The sequence below is a fragment of the Vulpes lagopus genome, chromosome X, assembly GCF_018345385.1.
Source record: "Vulpes lagopus strain Blue_001 chromosome X, ASM1834538v1, whole genome shotgun sequence".
NCBI classification, from domain to species: Eukaryota; Metazoa; Chordata; class Mammalia; order Carnivora; family Canidae; genus Vulpes; species Vulpes lagopus.
In genome coordinates, this window is record NC_054848.1 from 22,094,459 (window position 1) to 22,114,538 (window position 20,080).

The 20,080-nt window shown below is 36.8% G+C and overlaps 1 pseudogene; it reads right to left on the reverse strand.

The window, feature by feature from the left end:
- Positions 1 to 12,233: 12,233 nt before the first annotated feature.
- Positions 12,234 to 12,823, reverse strand: LOC121483577 (annotated as a pseudogene).
- Positions 12,824 to 20,080: the final 7,257 nt, after the last annotated feature.

Here is a 20,080-nt window from a genome sequence, read left to right on the forward strand (position 1 = left end):
AGGAAGACAGGGCTTGCTTAGAAGTGGCCAAAAAGGTTTCAACTAAAATATTTGACAATTTGCTAAAGGCTGAGCATTGGGTAGCATGAGATTATAGAGCTCCTGAGAGCTACAAACACAAAGTGAGACTGCATACACTTGAGGGCTCTTCTCCAGAGATTTCACCAGGTGCTGAAGAGAAAGATTGTGAGCAGGAATATTGGAGAAAGCATCCCTTGGTGGTTTAAAATAATCAATGTGATGCACCATGTCAACAGATTAAAGAAGCAAAACAATATAATTGTCTCAATAAATGCAAAAAAAATATTTTGCACAAAATTCAATACACATTTGTGATTAAAACTCTCAGAAAACTTGACAAAGGAACTCCTCCGTCTGAAAAGGGTATCTAAGAAGACAAACCTCTGCAAACAGTATAGTACTTTTTGATGAAAAACAGTTTTGTCTCACAGTTAAAGGGAAAAGGCAAGGGTGTCTATTCTCATTAGTCCTATTGAACGTGGTATTTTAGGTCCTGGTCAATGCAATGAGACAATACATATAGACATACATACATACAAATGTTCATGCATATATAAATGGCATACAGATTAGATATGAAAAATAAAACAGTATCTACTTGCAGATGACATGATTTTCTACATTGGATATCCAATATAATCTATAAAAAGCTAAAAGAACTAACAAGTGAGTTTAGCGAGATCACAGGACAAAAGGTCAATACAGAAAAATCAATTGTATTTCTATGTACCAGTAGTGAAAAATAGGAAACTTAATTTTAAAAATACCACTTAAAAAGCAGCCTTGCAGTGGAGAAATGTGGTAAACATAACTCTGTCAGGTGTCAAGGTTAACATCAACAATCATAAGTCATGTCAACCATGTGTACTCCTGATATGATGTGATGAGAACGGCACTTTATCTCTGCGGTCTTCCTCACAAACTCTCAACTCCAATCTAATCATGAGAAAAACATCAGAAAAATCCCAATTGAAAAAAAAATTCTACAAAACATTTTACCAATACTCCTCAAAAGTATCAAGATCACCAAAAACAAGGAAATTCAGAGAAACTGTAGCAGATCACAGGGGCCTAAGGAGACATGACAACTAAATGTAATGTGGTATTTGGGATACGATCTAGGAACAGAAAAAGGACATTAATGGAATTCTAACAAAGTGTGAAACTTTGGGATGCTTGGGTGGCTCGGTGGTTGAGTGTCTGCCTTCGGCTCAGGGCGTGATCCAGGTCCAGGGATCGAGTCCCACATCTGGCTCCCTGTGAGGAGCCTGCTTCTTCTTCTATCTGTGTCTCTGCTTCTCTCTGTGTCTCTCATGAATAAATAAATAAATAAATCTTTAAAAACGTGTGAAATTTTATTAATAACAATGGAATAATGTTGGTTCCTTAGTTGTTAACAATGGGTGAGGGCTATATTGGAACTCTGTACTTTGAAAAATTTTGTTAATCTAACTCTATTCTAAAATTTTTAAAAATTAAAAAATAGCATTTAAATTTGCACCCAAACATGAAACATGTAGATATGAATCTGACAGTACATATGCAAGATCTGTGTGCACAAATGTATAAATTACTGATAATGGTAATCAAAAATAATAAGTAGAGTAAAATATATTGCGTTCATGCATTGGAAGACTCAATAGCATTTACATGGCAAGTCTAACAAAACTGATCTATAGATTCAACTAATTCAGTAAGAATCAAAATCCTAGCAAGGATTTTCCCCAAAATCAACAATTTGATTTTTAAAATTTATATGAAAATGCAAAGGGACTAGAAGAGCAAAAGGGCATTTTTGGAAAAAGAATAAAGTTAGAAGATACAATTCTGATGTTAGTAATTATTATAAAAGTTAGACTAGCTAAGAAAATGGAGTATTAGAGAAAGAATAGAAAAAAGATCCATGGCACAAAATAAAGTCCTAATATAGATCTACATATATTTGGTTAATTAATGTTTTTAAAGACATAATTATTTAGAAAAGCTTTCAGTTTGCAAAACTGAGAAGAAAACACAGAGATTTCCCATATATTTCTTTCCCCATCATTATCATCATCATCATCACTCACTGGAATGGTACATTATTACCAAAGATGAACCTACATTAGCACATCATAATCACCCAAAATTCATAGTTTACCTTAAGGGTTCACTCTTGGTGTTATACATCCCATGGGTCTGGATAAATATATAATGACATCCATCATTAGGGTATTATACAGAGTATATTCACTGTCTTAAAAATCCTCTATGCTCTGCCTCTTCATCCTTTTCCAAATAAACTTCAGAAATTAGAGAGTATGTTAATACTTCCTACTAACTGGAAGACAAGAAAATGTCAAGGGTACATGTTACTGAGGCAGGACCAAGATTAAGGTAAGGCCAGTGGGCAATAAAATATCAAAGTTTCAAAGAGAGAGGATCTGACCCCGCACTTGCATGACCCCGACAGTCTGTGCCTCATTTGTCTAACCCTATTATCAGCCCATGAATGGTGTCTTTATTTAAATGTGTGATATTTTTTCATTATGGATTTTGGCATTAATTTTAGTTTTTAAAAAATATTGAATGGAAGCATAACTTATCTTGATTACTGAGATTGTCTCATCTTCCTCTGACCTTAAAGTTTGAGCTCAAGGTGAATGCCTTACTTGCTTCACCCCAGCTCCAATCCTGGTGAGTCTTCAGTTTTTAATACTGATCCTTTTCCTTCTCCCTCCACTCCTGGCAATCACTGATCTTTTTACTATCTCCGTAGTTCTGTCTTTTCCAGAATATCATATGGATGGAATCAGATGATAGTGACCTTTCACTTATTAATATACATTGAAGTCTCCTCCATGTCTTTTATGGCTTGCTATTTCATTTCTTTTTGGTATTGAATAATACTCCACTATCTGGATGTACCACCATTTATTTATCCATTCATCTACTGAAGGACATCTTGATTGCTTGAAAGTTTTTGCAAGTATGAATGGAGCTGTTATAAACATCTGTGCACAGAGTTTTGTGTGAACATAAGTTTTCACCTCCTTCGGGTGAATATCAAGGAGCACAATTACTGGATTGTATGGTAAAAGTATTTTTAGTTTTGTAAGAAATCATTGCCAAGCTGTCTACCAAAGTGTACCATTTTGCATTTCACAGAGATAAGATCTGACCCTGCACTTGCATGATCCTAACAGTCTGTGCCTCACTTATTTAACCCTATTTTCAGCCCATGGATGAGGGAGAGAAACTCAAGCGGACACTGAGTTGAGTAGGGAGCCTGATGCGGGGCTTGATCTCACGACCCTTAGATCAGACCTGAGCTGAAACCAAGAGTTGGATGCTTAACTGACTGAGCCACCCAGGTGCCCCTTGATCACCGTAGCTTTATAAGTCTTGAAGTAGAGTGCAGGTCAGTCAGGCAGCCCTGGTGGCGCTGCGGTTTGGCGCTGCCTGCAGTCCAGGGTGTGATCCTAGAGACCCTGGATCGAGTTCCATGTCAGGCTCTCTGCATGGAGCCTGCTTCTCCCTCTGCCTGTGTCTCTGCCTCTCTCTCTCTGTGTGTCTCTATGAATAAATGAATAAAATCTTAAAAAAAAAAAAAGAATGCAGGTCGGTCTTCCAATTTTGTTCTTATCCTGCAATATTGTGTCACCTATTCTATATCTTTTGCCTCTATATAAACATTAGAATCAGTTTGTGTATACCCAGAAAATAACTTCATGAAATTTGACCAGTATTGGTTCAATCAATAGATCAAGTTAGGAAGAACTGACATCTAGACAATATTAATGAACATTTCCTCATTATAGATCTTGTATATATTTTGTTAGATTTATACCTAAGTATTTCATTTTGGGCAATGCTAATATAAATGGTATTATGTTTTTAATTGCAAGTTGCACTTGAAAAGAAAGCAGTGGACTTTTTTGTCAATTCTTTCAGATTTTCTGCATAGACTATTAGGTCATCCACAAGGACAGTTTTATTAGTCCCTTCCAATCTGTACACCTTTTATTTCCTTTCCTTGCCTTATTGCATTAGTAAGGACTTCTAGCACCATGTTGAAAAGGAGTGGTGAGAGAGTCATCAGTTGATGTTAAGAAAAGTGCAAAGGTAATGCAATGGAGGAAGAATAGTATTTCCAACAAATGATCCTGCAACTGTTAGATATCTATAAAGAAAGATGAATATAACTTGTACTTCAAGTGCAGGTAAGTATTTATTAGATTATCTTTTATTGCTGAGCAGTATTCCACTGCAGGCTATATCACAGACTATCCATTCTCCCATTGAAGGACATTTGGTTTGTTTCTAGTTTTTGCCAATTATGAATAAAGCCACCACAAACACTCATATCCATAAATATTCAAGTACAGGGTTCTGGTGTGAAGATAAGACTCTCCCTTATCAGGTACAATAACTGTTTAACTTTAGTGAAAGGGCCAGCCTGTTTTCCAAGTTGCTAGAATATTCTGCACTTCAAGCAGCAATGTAGGAGCATCCCAGTTGCTCAACATCTTTTCTAGCCCTTCAGATAGATTGTTTACCTGAGTGTTCTACTTTGTTTTTTATTTTATATGTGTTTTGGGGTTTCCAACTGGTGTGTAATGGTATCTCATAGTTGCATGAGGATGTTGAGTATCTCTTTTTCTTTTTTTTTAAGATTTTATTTATTTATTTATTTTTTAATTAATTTTTATTGGTGTTCAATTTACCAACATACAGAAAAACACCCAGTGCTCATCCCGTCAAGTGTCCACCTCAGTGCCCGTCACCCATTCCCCTCCAACACCCACCCTCCTCCCCCCTTCCACCACCCCTAGTTCGTTTCCCCGAGAGATTTTATTTATTTATTCATGAGAGACAGAGAGAGAGAGAGAGAGAGAGAGAGAGAGAGAGGCAGAGACACAGGCAGAGGGAGAAGCAGGCTCCATGCAGGGAGCCCGATGCAGGACTCCATCCAGGACTCCAGGATCACGCCCTGGGCTGAAGGCAGGCGTTAAACCACTGAGCCACCCAGGGATCCCAAGTATCTCTTTTTCTTAATATGCCAGACATATTTTTTTCTCGTTGAAGTGTTTGTTTGAATCTTTTATCTGGGGTACCTGGGTGGCTCAGTCAGTTAAGCGTCTGCCTTCAGCTCAGGTCATGATCCCAGGGTTTGTTTGCTTCTCCCTCTGCCTCCTCCCTCTGCTTGTGCTCTCTTGCTCTCTCTCTGTCAAATGGATAAATAAAATCTTAAAAAAATAATAAATCTTTTATGCATTTGTACTTGGGATGTTTGTTTTCTTATTAGTAATTGAGTTTTGAGATTCCTCTATATATCCTAGACAATTCCTTTACCAGCTATGTTTGTAAACATTTGCCACAGCCTGTGGTTTTTCCTTTAATTCTGTTAACAACATCTATAGAAGAGCAGAAACTTTACACATATATAATATCCAATGTAAATTTATTACAAGTATGTTTTGATGTTGTATTTAAGAAATGCTACTATCTCAAATTTACAAAGATGTTTTCCTATGTGTTTTCAAAGAGTTTTATGGTTTCAGGTTTACACTTAAGTCTATGATTCAAGTTAATTTCATCTTTCTCATATTATATGAGGTAATATATTTTTAAGGCAAATGCTAAATGTCACTCCATTCCCTGTTCAACTTTTATTAAAAATCAGTTTTTGGGGACCCCTGGGTGGCTCAGTGGTTGAGCGCCTGCCTTTGGTCCAGGGTGGGATCCTGGAGACCTGGGATCAAGTCCCACATCGGGCTCCCTACATGGAATCTGCTTCTTTTTCTGCCTATGTCTCTGGCTCTCTCTGTGTCTCTCATGAATAAATAAATAAAATCTTTTATTTTTTTAAAATATCAGTTTTTGTCTTGAAAATAAGAACACAAAATATTTTCTGTCCAAAGCTGAGGTTTGCTTCAATTCTACCTGTTACTATATTCTTGATCCTCTCTTTACCATCAAATGACCCATTTTTCCAATCCTGCTGCCCAGGCTGTTACATGACATAACCATCTTTCTGCCCAAATTGCTGGTCTGAATTCCTGAACTGTTTGCAGCTGAACTTTTGTCTTGGTTTCTATGCCCTTGCCTAGTATTATTAGTTTCTGATTCCTCTGAGTTATTTAGGTTCTATAATAAGCAGTTAATAAAAGCTGAATGAATAATCTTTTTTCTTCACCCTTCAATTTTGATTTAAATCAGTAGGTGCATTTACTATATGAAACAGGCACTGTGCTAGGAATTAGGCATATAATAATGAATAAGGGGGCTATTGGTACTAGAAGATCTCCTGCTTTTAGAGAACTTAAGAGGCTTATGGTAGAGAGTATACTTGAATTACAATCCAATGTGATAAACTCTGGGTGAGATATGATAACATAGACAGGATACATAACATAATTTGGGGGGAGTCAGCCCAGCCTTTGCCAAGTGATTTCCATGTTGGTTATGGAGGGTAAAGAAGAATCACCCAAGGAAGTGAGAATGGGGCAGAAGAGATGTATTTCAGATGGCAAGAGTACAGTCTGAAATGGTCCAAAATGAGAGACAACAAGGAGGAGTTACTAGTTACTTTTTATAGAAACATATGAAAGGAGTTACTTTTTATAGAAACATACAGTGAGGTGGTTGCTGAGAGGTTAAACTAGAAACAGGGATTAACTCATGTAGAGTCTCATATACTCTATTAAAGGCTTTTTGTCCTTCCCATTTCTGCACAGATAAAATTACATTACAAATTTTTATTAATATACACTAGTGTTGTATGCATGATAATTTGGAAAAATTTACACAGCTTTCAATCTGGCTAGACCTTGAAATTAATCTTTTAGTAGCTCGCAAAGGCCTGGTTCTTTTATACTTTCTGCTCTGCTCTTCTAAACATGCCTTATATTTAACAGAATTAATTATCTCCCCTCCCCGTTCCTCACTCAGACCAGACTGTCTCACAAATAAGTGGCTAATCATAGAATTCATATTGGTTGGTGAAAGTTTATACTTTCATCCTAGATGCCATTATCATTTATCCTGTTGTGACAATTGTTTTGATTGTTTTTTGTTTCTTTCTTTTCCATTGATAAGCATGAGTTACTGTTATAATTGTGTTTAATTTATTTTTTAAAATTTATTTATTCATGAGAGACACACACACACGGGGGGTTGGGCAGAGACACAAGCAGAGGGAGAAGCAGGCTCCAGGCAGGATCCCGGGTCTCCAGGATCACGCCCTGGGCCGAAGGCGGCGCTAAACCGCTGAGCCACCTGGGCTGCCCTAATTGTGTTTATTTAACTTCTGAAATTCAGAGAATAAAATAAACTGCTAATAAGTTAGGATACTGCACGGTGCCTAGGTGGCTCAGTCAGTTAAGTGTCTGCCTTCTGCTCAGGTCATGATCCCAGTGTCCTGGGATCGAAACCCACCCCCACCCCCACCCCGCCAAACCCTGCATCAAGCCCTGCATTGGGTTCCCTGCTTGGTGGGGTGCTTTTCCCCTCTCTTTCCATCATTCTCCCCTCTGCACTTGTGCTCTCTGGCTTTCTCTCTCTCTCTGTCAAGTAAATAAAATCATTAAACAAAAAAAAACAAAAATAATATTGCAGAGCTCAAAATAAAAACTCATTTTTATGTAGTATTTTGTATTTTAAAGTATTCCAAGTGCTACATTTTTTGGATGAAGCTTTTTTTCTGATAGTCATAATCATCAGAGACCTTGACATTTTAGCCAATATGATAAACAAAAGCTTTGGTGATATTTTTGCAAAAAAGAATCAGATGATAGACAACAGACAGAGAAGGTCAGTTCAGTTTTAATTATGATGCCTGAATTTTCTATCATGGTTTATGTAGGTTTTGCTTCACAACCAATATTGAGTCAGAGAAAAATTAAATTAGGTGGATGGCTGGGATTTTCAAAACAATGGCTTTTACTCTGCTGTTTATATTCTAATATTTCTTTTTCTTTTTTTTTAATCAATTTTTATTGGTGTTCAATTTACCAACATACAGAAAAACACCCAGTGCTCATCCCGTCAAGTGTCCACCTCAGTGCCCGTCACCCCTTCCCCTCCAACACCCGCCCTCCTCCCCTTCCACCACCCCTAGTTCGTTTCCCCGAGTTAGGAGTCTTTATGTTCTGTCTCCCTTCCTGATATTTCCCAACATTTCTTTTCCCTTCCTTTATATTCTCTTTCACTATTATTTATATTCCCCAAATGAATGAGAACATACACTGTTTGTCCTTCTCCGATTGACTTACTTCACTCAGCATAATACCCTCCAGTTCCATCCACGTTGAAGCAAATGGTGGGTATTTGTCGTTTCTAATTGCTGAGTAATATTCCATTGTATACATAAACCACATCTTCTTTATCCATTCATCTTTCGATGGACACCGATATTTCAATTGAGCAGACACTAATCATAGTGCTTTTCTTTTTTTTTTTTTTTAAATTTTTATTTATTTATGATAGTCACAGAGAGAGAGAGAGGCAGAGACACAGGCAGAGGGAGAAGCAGGCTCCATGCACCGGGAGCCCGATGTGGGATTCGATCCCGGGTTTCCAGGATCGCGCCCTGGGCCAAAGGCAGGCGCCAAACCGCTGCGCCACCCAGGGATCCCTAATTTTTTTTTTTTTCATAGTGCTTTTCTTAACCACTAATAACATTAGGAAACTTACAGAAAGTGTTATTATTATTATTCACAGTGAAATGAATGAGTTAGTGGTATTCATAGAAAAATGTACTTATTCTTTATTATCATCACACAGTAGACACTTAATTAGTGCATACTATTTGCCATGTGCTAAGTACTGAGGATTTAAAAGTAAGCAGGATAAAATTCATTAATTCATAGTCTGAATCCATGATAAGATTAAGAGACTATTACAGTAGCAAAACAATAAATGTGAAACAAGTTGACTTTGATAAAAAATAAGTTCTTTCAAAAGTTTTGAGGAAGTGGGCCAATTAGTATCAGGAGTGTTTGTTGCTACGCCTTCTGGTTGTCAGTCTGGAGAAGAAACCAAGACAATACATGTACAATGGTTACTACCTACCTTGTGAGTCATCTAAACTACAGCTAGCATCTTCTTGAACCAATGAGAGCATTTCAATTCTGCTAGACACACAGCAAATTTTTGACATTTAACAGATAATGTTGTTACAAAATAGAATTTTTAGTTTTATGGCAGGAAGCAGAAAAATTATTTCCCAAATCACAAAGATTTTATGAATTGGTTCCAGCGGCTTAAAATGCTGCTGAAGAGGACAGCCAAAATGGGATTCTGGAACGACCCTGTATTATCAACAAATTTCTCAATCCTTTTCTCTTATGCCACCTGTAGGGGTGTTGACCAAACTAATTCCAAGAGAGCATCCATGCCAAAACATGGCATTTGTGCCGTTTTATAGATGCCTTACATGAAAAGGGAATATTCTACTTGTTCAATTCTGCCAATAAACACTTTCCTCTCATAAAATGTACATGGTTTACATAAGCTTTGATATTTTTGTCATTTTTAAGCACTTACCCACATCATAAATATTTTCTGCAGTTTTGTGAGTTACTTAGACCAGTATCATTTTCTATAATTTTAGTTAAATCATTAATGTCAGAGATTGATTCGGTTGTGTGTATAGTTGCCTTATAGACCCAGCATATTAAACAGTATTAAAAAGGGTTCTAATTCTACAAAGGAAAAGGCATTTAATTGCGGTGCAGCTGTACGTTGCATTTGTCATCTGTTATACAAATGGGAGAGGGTGAGAACTACAAAATATCCAGGACCTATCATTTATTCCTAATCATCATAATTACCATTAATCATTATTCATCAGCTCCTCACACATATTCTCTATCCCTTTGGACATATGATTTGGCATCACTAAATATGTCATGTTTGTTCTTGAGTGCAGGCTAAAACTGTATAGGTTTACAAAAAAAAAAAAAACAACTTGAAAGGAAATAGATCAGAGGGCACATGCATACATTTATGTTCTTTAGTATAATTAAATATTTATGTTTAGATTTGTACATATGGCAAGTCATTATCCTCAAAAATGCAATGAATTTCTTTCCCTGAAGAAAAACTATGTTCTGATTTGATACAACATGAAAATGTAAGTTATATAACAATCATAATACAGTGATAGCACAGAAGAGTAAGGTGGGGAAAGAGGTTATAGTATGTTGTATTGTTTATCTCCCTCTTTTTTTCTGGAAAAGTGATGATATAGTGCAAAATTTTAGGATTTCGTATACATGGAATTCTGAAAACAGCATAAGGCAATCTGTGACTGTTGGAAATGAATATTCTTGTCACACAATATAACCCACAAAAACTCATCTACTCCCAGGAGATTTTTTTCACAAGCTACAGAGTGAACAGTAAAGCTCAAAATTCTTCCCAAAGAATATTGGATGAGGCAAGTAAGTGAATAAGCCGTGTCTGACAGTAGATCCATTTCATCGTTGCTTGGTTTACTTTCGGTGCCTAGTATCAATTAGTACTGATTGTCCTTTACCTTTCCTCCTGATAGGATTGAAGACATCACCCTGCAACTGTTTCGAGGACTAGTACGATGACAATTAGAGGAAAGAGCTCTAGTCATCCAAATTAACCCAAAATACACCTGCGAGTAATTGCATCCATGCTTAACTCTTTAATAGCTAATTTGAGAAAGGTCTTTTTTTTCCCCTCCACAATGCTAAATTATTCCCTAAAGAAGGCATCAGATTCTTCTTCGCTTTGGTAGTCCATAATTTAATCATTTGAATCAGATCAGTGAATCAGATCATCACTAAAGACTCTGGCAGCTCTAAAATGTTATGATTTTTCACGGAAGGAGAGATTTCTCCCTAGAGCTTTTTCCTCTATTTTTTGCCATGGAGCCAGGTTTATAACAACGAAGTATTCTCGCTGATATTAAATATGATAAATCTCCCACAGGGAGCTCAGAGCATTTCCACATATATAGCGTCCAACATTAGTGCTGACACAAACAATGCTTGCAAGGATACAGAGAGAAACTCAACAATTAACGCATTTCGGGCCTCTAATAACTCAAGAGTGTATTTTGATTCCCTAGCTCCGTAGTTTCCACTGTATTCCTTAATGCTAGCTGAACCCTACATGCCTTAAAGGGACTAGAAGTAAAACAAACAAACAAAAAAAACCCCAATATTAGGAAAATATTTTTGACTTTGTAAACCCTTGAAAGGGTCTCAGTGATGTCAAGCATTTTCTGGAACACATTTTTAAAACTATTGTAATCAAATCCTTATCATTTAATAATTCAGTCATTCAATATTCATTTGCCAAGTGTCTTCTGTGTGATGGAGATCCTGATAGTTACTAGGAATGTAATGCTCAAAAGATAATACCCCTGGCTGGTAAAGCTATATAGATGAGTAGAGAATACTGAGGAATAAATAGGTGACCACAATGCTAGTTGTGTCTGTAGGATGCTTCTAGACAATATAAATCTAAAGCCAAAATCATGAGAAATCAGAAAATTAAAAAAAAAAAAACAAAAACAAAAACCCAAAAACCTTAGGGATGGGTGTGTCACCTAGATACCTTCATATCCAAACCTCTAACCATTAGATGAACTAAATGACTCTTTAGGAAGAATAAGAACAGTTTTGTTGATTAGGTTCTTATATACAGATCTGACTTCTTGAGAAATACTCTCACATACCTATTTTTCAGGTTCCTGGAACATATGAGGCAGAAAATTAATGGTGAGAAAAAAAAGATGTCTTTACCTATATAAGTAGCTACAGTAACTTTTTAAATCACTATTATCCATTTTCTAAACATCTCTTGGCCCATTGTTTATGTGGTGTCTGTTTGGCAATATTCCAAACCTACCTAAGATGAACCAATAGCTTTCTTGGCACCTGCTCCTAGATATAGAATCTGCTGTGGAAACATAGACAATGGGGTTTTAGTCCATGGTCATGCTAAGAAAGGACATACATTCACTGATTGTTGAGTGCAGGATTCTACACAGAAATTGAGGAGATCACTTATTATGGTGCACAAATATTCTACATTCTTGGTGCTTATCTGCTCAACACATAAATTTTTAAGAGAGATAAGTTAAAATCCTTCAATCTGATTTTGGAATTGACCATTCATTCACTCACTCATTCATTAATTCACTCATTCACTTTTTATTTATTTATTTTTTATTTATATTTTTTGACAGGTCCTGCCGCAGGTTTATTTGTACAAATAGCACAGGAGGACACCAGGCCCATGCAGACAGAAGCCCAGGGGTCATACCAGTCCTTCTGTCCTCACACTGGCAGGCAGAAGCCTCTACACTGGAGCCTTTGTGGGGGCCTGGGCACCTTTGGGAGCCTGTACTGCAGGAGTAGAAGCAGGAGCCAGAGCCGGGGTCGCAACTGCAGCCTAGGCCTTGGTTTGAGCCTTGGCCTTAGCCTTTGGCTGGCAGAGCCTGAGACCTTTGGCAATGCGGGCACGAGCATGTTTCCCGAGCGATGTAGGCAAATCGATTGAGCTTGCAGCTGCCGCCCTTTGGGATCTTGGGCTTAACCTCCTTGGGCTTGACAAGAGCCTTGGTAGCCTCAGCACTCGCAGTCATGGCCTTGGCATTGTTGGCCTGCATCTTCTTTAGGCCCTTCTTGTTGTGCTTCTTGGCAAAGCACATGTTCCTCAGGAACTTGGGGTCTACCCCCTTAAGAGATTCATATCTTTGTGACAGGGGTTTCTTGATGCCATTTCTGTGCCATTTTTGTGACTGGTTGTGCGTGGTGTGGTTCTTGGACTTGGCCATGTCTGCACCAAAGCCCGTGGCTCCCCGAAGAGAAAAAGTCATTCACTTTTTATGTTATGATTCCATGTTGTCAGGCACATAGAGTTTTAGGATTGTTTTCTGGAATTAAACAGAAAATAAATGCAAATACTTTTTTGTGTGTTTTCACTCTATTTGCTTAATCACAACTTTAAAAATTGATTTTACTTTCCATTTTAGTGATCAACCTGATCTTTCTTACTCTTTTATGTTCTTTCATTAATCAAAACTTGCGTTAACATCTTTTCTTGGTGCTTGAATTGGAAAATTAGTTTATTTTCAATCTTAACTTGTTTTTTAATCCATGCATTTAAAACCATAACCTTTACAATTTAACAGTAAGTGCTTTTTATGTCTTTGCTTATTATGTCTTTGCTTATACCATCTCACTTTTGTCTCCTTTTTCTTCCTTCTTCTTGGAGTAAATTCTCGAATAATTCTTTCAGAATGGATCTGTGAGTGAGACACTTTCTGAGACCTCGCACAACTCGAAATTGTTTTTGTTTATCTTTCTTGCCCAGTGATGGTTTACCTAAGTGTAGGATTCTTTCTTTCTTTCTTTTTTTTTTTTTGTATATTTTTTATTGGAATTCGATTTGCCAACATATATCTTTTTTTTTTTTAGAAGATTTTATTTATTTTTTTCATGAGAGACACAAAGAGAAAGACAGAGACACAGGCAGAGGGAGAAGCAGACTCCATGCAGGGAGCCTGATGTAGGACTTGATCCTGGGACCACAGGGTCACGCCCTGGGAAGAAGGTAGACGGTAAACCGCTGAGCCACCCAAGCGTCCCCTATGCTTAAGATTCTAAGTCCAAGGTTACTCTCCTTCAGATCTCTGAAAACTAATTCACGTTATTTTAACATTCAGTATTAATAAGATATTGTCCTGGTTACTTGACATGTACTCCTTTGCGAATATAAGCTACTTGTTTCCCTTTCTAGAAGTTTTTAGGAATTCTCTCTTTATTCTCACTTTTCTGAATTTATGTTATGTCCAGGTTTGAGGACCGGTTATTTTTCATATATTTATTAAAGTTACTTAGTCTATTCTGCATTCAGGGGATCTTTTCAATTTTAAGATACCCACCAGTTGTTTTTTTCCTGCTAATTTGAGACCTTGACTACTATTGCTTTATCATTTCTCTTTTTAAAATCCATTTTGATTTATTAATTTTTCTTAAAATCTTATCCTTTCTGCTTTATGCAATCGTGTGAAACATATTCAGTTTAACACCTGTAAACAAAAATTCTGCTATCTGAATAACCCAGGCCTCTAATTCTGCTGTTTGCTAATTCTGTTGACGTTGGCCTACAGTGACAGATTCCTACTGTCTTTTCTAATTATAGATTGTGAACTCCTGTTCAGCAGGGGTTTAGTAGGGAGAATCCACTGAGGTTTGGTTTGAAAGTACATTTTCCTGAGGATTTTTATATTTGCTACTCTCAGATGCACCCAGCGCCATTAACAGTCCTGTACCAGGTTTTGCTATATTTTCAGCTTCTGGGTAGTCAATGCAAGCAGTCTAAATTAAAGTTCTAAAACTTCATCATGGCAAGAATGTGGTTCAAATATTAATGTGTGCTTTCTTACCTAAAGTCCAAGTTAGTAAATACAAATTTTGGTTCATCTCCCTTTGTTTGCCAGCAGTTAATCTCCTCCTCCTCCCTCATGTTCCATTGAAGGTGGAGTCTTTTCTTAGACAATTTTTCAGGGGTTTCATGCATGCCTTTGTTTTGAATTCTGGTCCTGTTTAGCCATTATGGCCTGGCCTGAGCCTTTTCGTTCACGAAGTTATAAAATTATTTTAGGAGAAATCAAAGAGTCTGCCCCCATTTACCACTGTGAAAGTATTGAAGCAAGGACTCCATTAGACTGAGTAGCCCTAATGTCTTGGTAGCCTAAGTCAGCGAACCAAAACTTAGGCCAGAGTCAACACACTTGAATCCTACAAAAAGGAACTGAAGAACAACCAATCACACACAGCCAAATAGGCTTTCCCAAATAAGGCAACTACTTAAGCTATAGTCAATCAATTTTCTTATTTTGCTTCCATGTCTTCTCTATTAAAAATCTCTCCTCTAGTTCTTGTTGGTGGAGTGTTCCTAACCACTTTGGATTTGGATTCAAATCAATAAATGCTCAAATAAACTCATAAATTTTAAATGCCTCCATCTACCTTTAACACCACCGAGGCTCTCATTTCTTATGCCTTTTTTTTTAATCTGTGGAGATACCCTCTTAATATATTGTAAATTTTGTTCTGCACTTAAGGCTTTGTTGAATATTTTACTCAAAATTTCTAGATATTTTCAGCAGAAGTTCCTTCAGATTAATCTAGTCCTTTATGGTATGTGAAATATTCCTTTCTGTTTTTTCATTTTTCAGGGTTTCTTCATTGTTTCCTTTTTGTGTTGTGTCTTGGCTATGATTTACAAAATACATAACTTTTCTGCTTTTTTTTTCCTATGCTTTTGAAGTAGGAGAGAGCAGTATACTCTTATATGACATCTTAAATTAGAACCTCTAATTAATACTTTATACTGGAGTTAGAATTATATTTTATTGTAAAGCAAAATCAACCATGTCATGCTTGTTTTTTAAAATTCCTCAAAGACTACCTACTGGGGTTGTAGAACAAGACCTGATACCTTCAAAGTGCTAATCAGCTCTCTTGAAATTTGGCACCCAGCCAGAGGGATCATTAGTTAAAACTGTCCTCAATGTAATGATGATGAAGGGCCTCTCCTTGCCGTAACTTTCTCCCCCAACTGTTGAAAAAAGTTTGCTAAGTAATCATATTCTTAGAGGTAGCTGTAAACTTTGGTGGTGGGAGGAGACCCATGTGTTTTGGAATGGGAAAAGCAACTGGAGTTCAAATTCAGAGCAGTGGGGATGTCTTCCAGGGAGTCAAGACCGTATTTATCTAGCTTTTTTGGTATAGGGAAGACTTTACTGCATCTAGCAGCAGTACCAGAGTAGGCACGACTAGAGTACTTGATGCTGCTCGACCCCTCTCCATGAGGACATGCTGACCTGTTGTGGGCAGAAGTGGAAGTGTGCTCCCCAGGAACCAAGAGTGGTCTCCTATAAGGAGGGGTCCCTCCCTTTCAATAGCCAACTCAGGCACCCAGGTTTTGCCAGTGAAAACACCACTGAGCAAGGCCCTCATGCAGACCTGATCTAACACATAATCCACTTTGGCTTAGCCTTATCACTCTCCTGCCCTACTTCTTTAGCCCTACCTGGATTTCCTTGTTTCTCTCTGTCAGGCAATCTATTTGTTATTTCTGTTTCATATCTTCTAATCTCTATTTGGATACCGTTTAGTATACTCAAGGCAACATACTTGCCACTCTCTGGTAGGAACATATACTTCACCCCACGCTGTACTGTCCCCCCACTGCCTTCCCTCCTCTGGATCTTTGCCACAAATACTGTACAGTAAGTAGATTCATTTGGACTTAGTTTTCCCAGGTTCTGCCATAGGTTGAGGTTAGCTCCTTCTGGAAAATATTTTCCCAGTGTGTGCTTTTCATGTACTTCCTCTGTGATCAAGTTTTAATGAATACACTTATGCAATAATTATGTTTCTACACACATGCACACACATGTGCACACACACACACACACAAGTCAGTAAAGCCTATGAAGACACTGGTCATTTTGTCTTGTTGATATAAGTAAGCTCAAAGCCAACACAAGCTCTAGTCATAGGGTAATTGAATTAAAATTTTTACCTGCTATCCATTTTCCTATGTGAGTATAGTATATTCCTATGTGAACATATTTAATTTTTTATATATTTCTTTGTTCTTATGCATATCATATGTTGACTCAAAATATTTGAGTACCTTTAGAGCAAGACCATTGGTATATTTTTTTCTTATATAGACCCCAGCATGACCATAATATTGAGATGTGGTTTATTATAAAAAATATTTGTTGAATTGAATGGATACAATTAATAAATTAAGTACATAATTTAAGTTATGAATATAATTTTATGAATTCTGAAATGTTATGAATTGGAAGCTACGTGAAAAAAATATCACTCTGAAAAATTTATTCTGATGCCTCAGGAAATCATGCAAAATCTCCTAAGAATATTATGCTTGTGTAGAATAATAACGTACAACATCCTGAGTCATAGATATTAAAGGAACATCTAAAAGTATAATGTACAATTAATGAAGGAAAATTAAACATGCAATTGAGTTACTCTTTCTGCTGGAAGGAGAAATCAAATATACAGGAAGTATTAGTTTCCATTTATCTTCAAATTCTAATCTGTATTCACATACATGTATTTGCATTCACAAGTTCAGATTTAATAAGCAGAAATGATTATTTTACGCTGTAATTGATTATAGAAAGCCTGTGAGGATCAGACTTAAAATGTAACTCTCACAATTCCATGAAGTCAATCAAAACACAAATCACCGGGCTTGTGATTTAGCACTTCTCTATCTTCATTAATTGTACTATTGCCCTGGGCAAATCCCATCTTTAGCTGAAGCTACTTATAAGACGGCAACCTTTCCCGAATAAATACAATTTACTGACACCCTCTCAGGCTGTGTGCCTAAATGAAGACACAGAATTACATTTTAATAGGCGAACCTTCTGTTTCATTTCTGTTCCACATTTAAAATGATAACTTTCTTCAAAAAGGAAAAGAAAAAGCAGATATTTCTGCTTACTTTGCATGCCACAGTTTTCCGAGGTATAGTAGCTTTGATGAAAGAATTCTCATCGCCTGTTTTGAGGGCAAATCATGTGACTTCCCTTAAATTAGTGATTCTCAAACTTGCTTTTATAAGGACTGACGCCTGGGTCGCACCCCCAGAGATTCTGAGGTAATTGGTTTGGAGTTCAGCTTCCTGGGCATGAGATTTTTAAAAGCTCCCCAAGTGATTCTAATGTGCAGCCGAGGTTAAAAATCACTACACTAATTAATAGAATAATAATGAATTGTCTAATCACAGAGAAGACCACACCAATACAACTATGCTTATAATTGGGAACCTATTGTTTTTTGCAAAAGAATATTCTTGAAAGATTGAAAAAAATGAATTTGAGGTTTCTGTAATTGTATGCAGTCTTTATTTCATAAAAGACCCGACACTCACCATGGTGAATTCTAATCAGGTGGCTCACCATTCATTTTGTGTTTATTTTCTTATATAAGCAAAAAGTGAACTGATCAAGATTCATCTATTGATTAATTAAACAAGTATGTATTTAGCCCTTAGAATATGTTACTCTTTCTGATTTGTTGGCTCTTCCTATAAAATAATAAGGAGGAACTTTGTTGTTTATTTCCAACGTGGATCAACCTTAAATTGAGGAGAAGGGAAGATAGTCTGAAAGGCAAGAACTTTTTAAGCATTGAGTTCACCATCACCTTCCACAAACCAGATAGGGGCACTGAATTATTCTTTCTGTCAAAGGCATCACATTACTTGCTATACATAAAAATTAAGTGAATAAATAAGATGCTATATGTAAAAGTCAGGCACAGGAGGTAGTGGGAGCTCAATGAATATTAATTTCCCTTTATCTTCCTCTGAAGCTTGGACTGTTATTGCAATAATAACTTGAATTATGTAACTAAGATATCTTTTCTACTTCGCCCCCTACATAACTGCCAGATTGGTTTACAGAATTACACTTTTGCAAATAATAGAGATATATAAAAGTAAAAAGTTATAAATCTTACTTCCATAATCAAATCTCACTCTTCTTTCTAGGAGTAACTATTATTAAAAATGTGGGATGTAACTCCCAGAAACTTCATGCACAAATGCATAATACCTTAAATGTGTGTACAAACAGAAGCATATACGTATGTGTGTGCACATGTTTGTAGGCGCACGCACGTGCACATGTGTGTGTGTGTGTGTGAATTCCTATTTCTTGGGAACATTCTGTATTAGCACTCAAAGAACTATTTCATTTTAAAAAAATATCTTACAAGTAACTCATGTGTACATTTATTTTATTTTCCCATTTTAGAAACTAAAGTTGTTTTATCTTTTTAGCTAATTAAGAAATGTTTCTTTGAGAAGAATATATTTGCATGCTGGTGGGAATGATCCAGTAGAGTGAGATAAATTGATGATGTGAGAGAGAAAAAGCATGTGATAACTTAGAAATTAAGTCTTTGAGATGCTGAGAGAGGGCAGGACCTAGGGGAACTGGCTTTGATGCATGCAATTTATTTCATTTGCAACGTGAGAAGAAGCAGTGAATACATACAGATACAGATGATTTGGTAATACTGTTGGTGAGACATGAGGAAATTACTGGCTTATTTTTATCTATAATTTTTTTTCTTTCAATACAGTTTTAGGGGGGAGACATATACAAGGATTAAAAGATAAGTACAAAAAACAAACAAATAAAAAATAAGAAAATAAAAGTACACTATGTGAAATAATCTGGAAGAATGAAAATGTAAATACATATACCAGAAAAGTGTTGAGGAAATTTTGACCAGCAGAGGGCGCCTTTTTAATATTAATAATCGTTAATTTAATGGTAAATAGACCCACTCTAATGTGCACTCTCTTCCAATCAGCCTTCATCTGTTTAGGGAAAACCATTGAGAAGAAAACTGCCTAGTTATAGCCGAGATTGAACGTTTGCCAGTTGTGTGATATGGAGGGAAAGAAGGATGATGGAAATGAAATGAGTCACTACAATTTGGAACACAAAATCCACGCTGGATAATGAAGAAAATATGCGTGAAGCCGTGAGGTTAATAGGTAATTATAACAAATGATATACCAAACTGGAGGTCTCAGTGAGCTTGAAAAACTACAGAAGATAAAATTCTAGACTAGAGACCGACTAAAAAGGTAGGGAATCTCTGTTGGAGTGTGGTAAGACCGCAGCAGAGATTTTGGAGCCGCGCAACCATGAGTAAATGCGAAGGGCGTGAGAATCAGAGATTGAGGTTGATCGAGGGCGTGACAATTGCAGCAGGTTGTTTGGTAACTGTGGGGACAGAGTACAGGCAAGATCATCCTTACAGAGGCTGAACTGTCTGAGTACATTATGACATGAGATGTGGTAAAAAAAAAAAAAAAAAAGGAACCGAGTAAGCTGCCTGCTGCGCACAGTGGTAAATAAGAAGTGACATAGCCTGCTGGTAGATCAAAGCATTAAGAGGAGCATCAGTTCACGAAGACTCACAGCTCAAATTTCAGAAGATCTGGGGTTTTGAGGGAG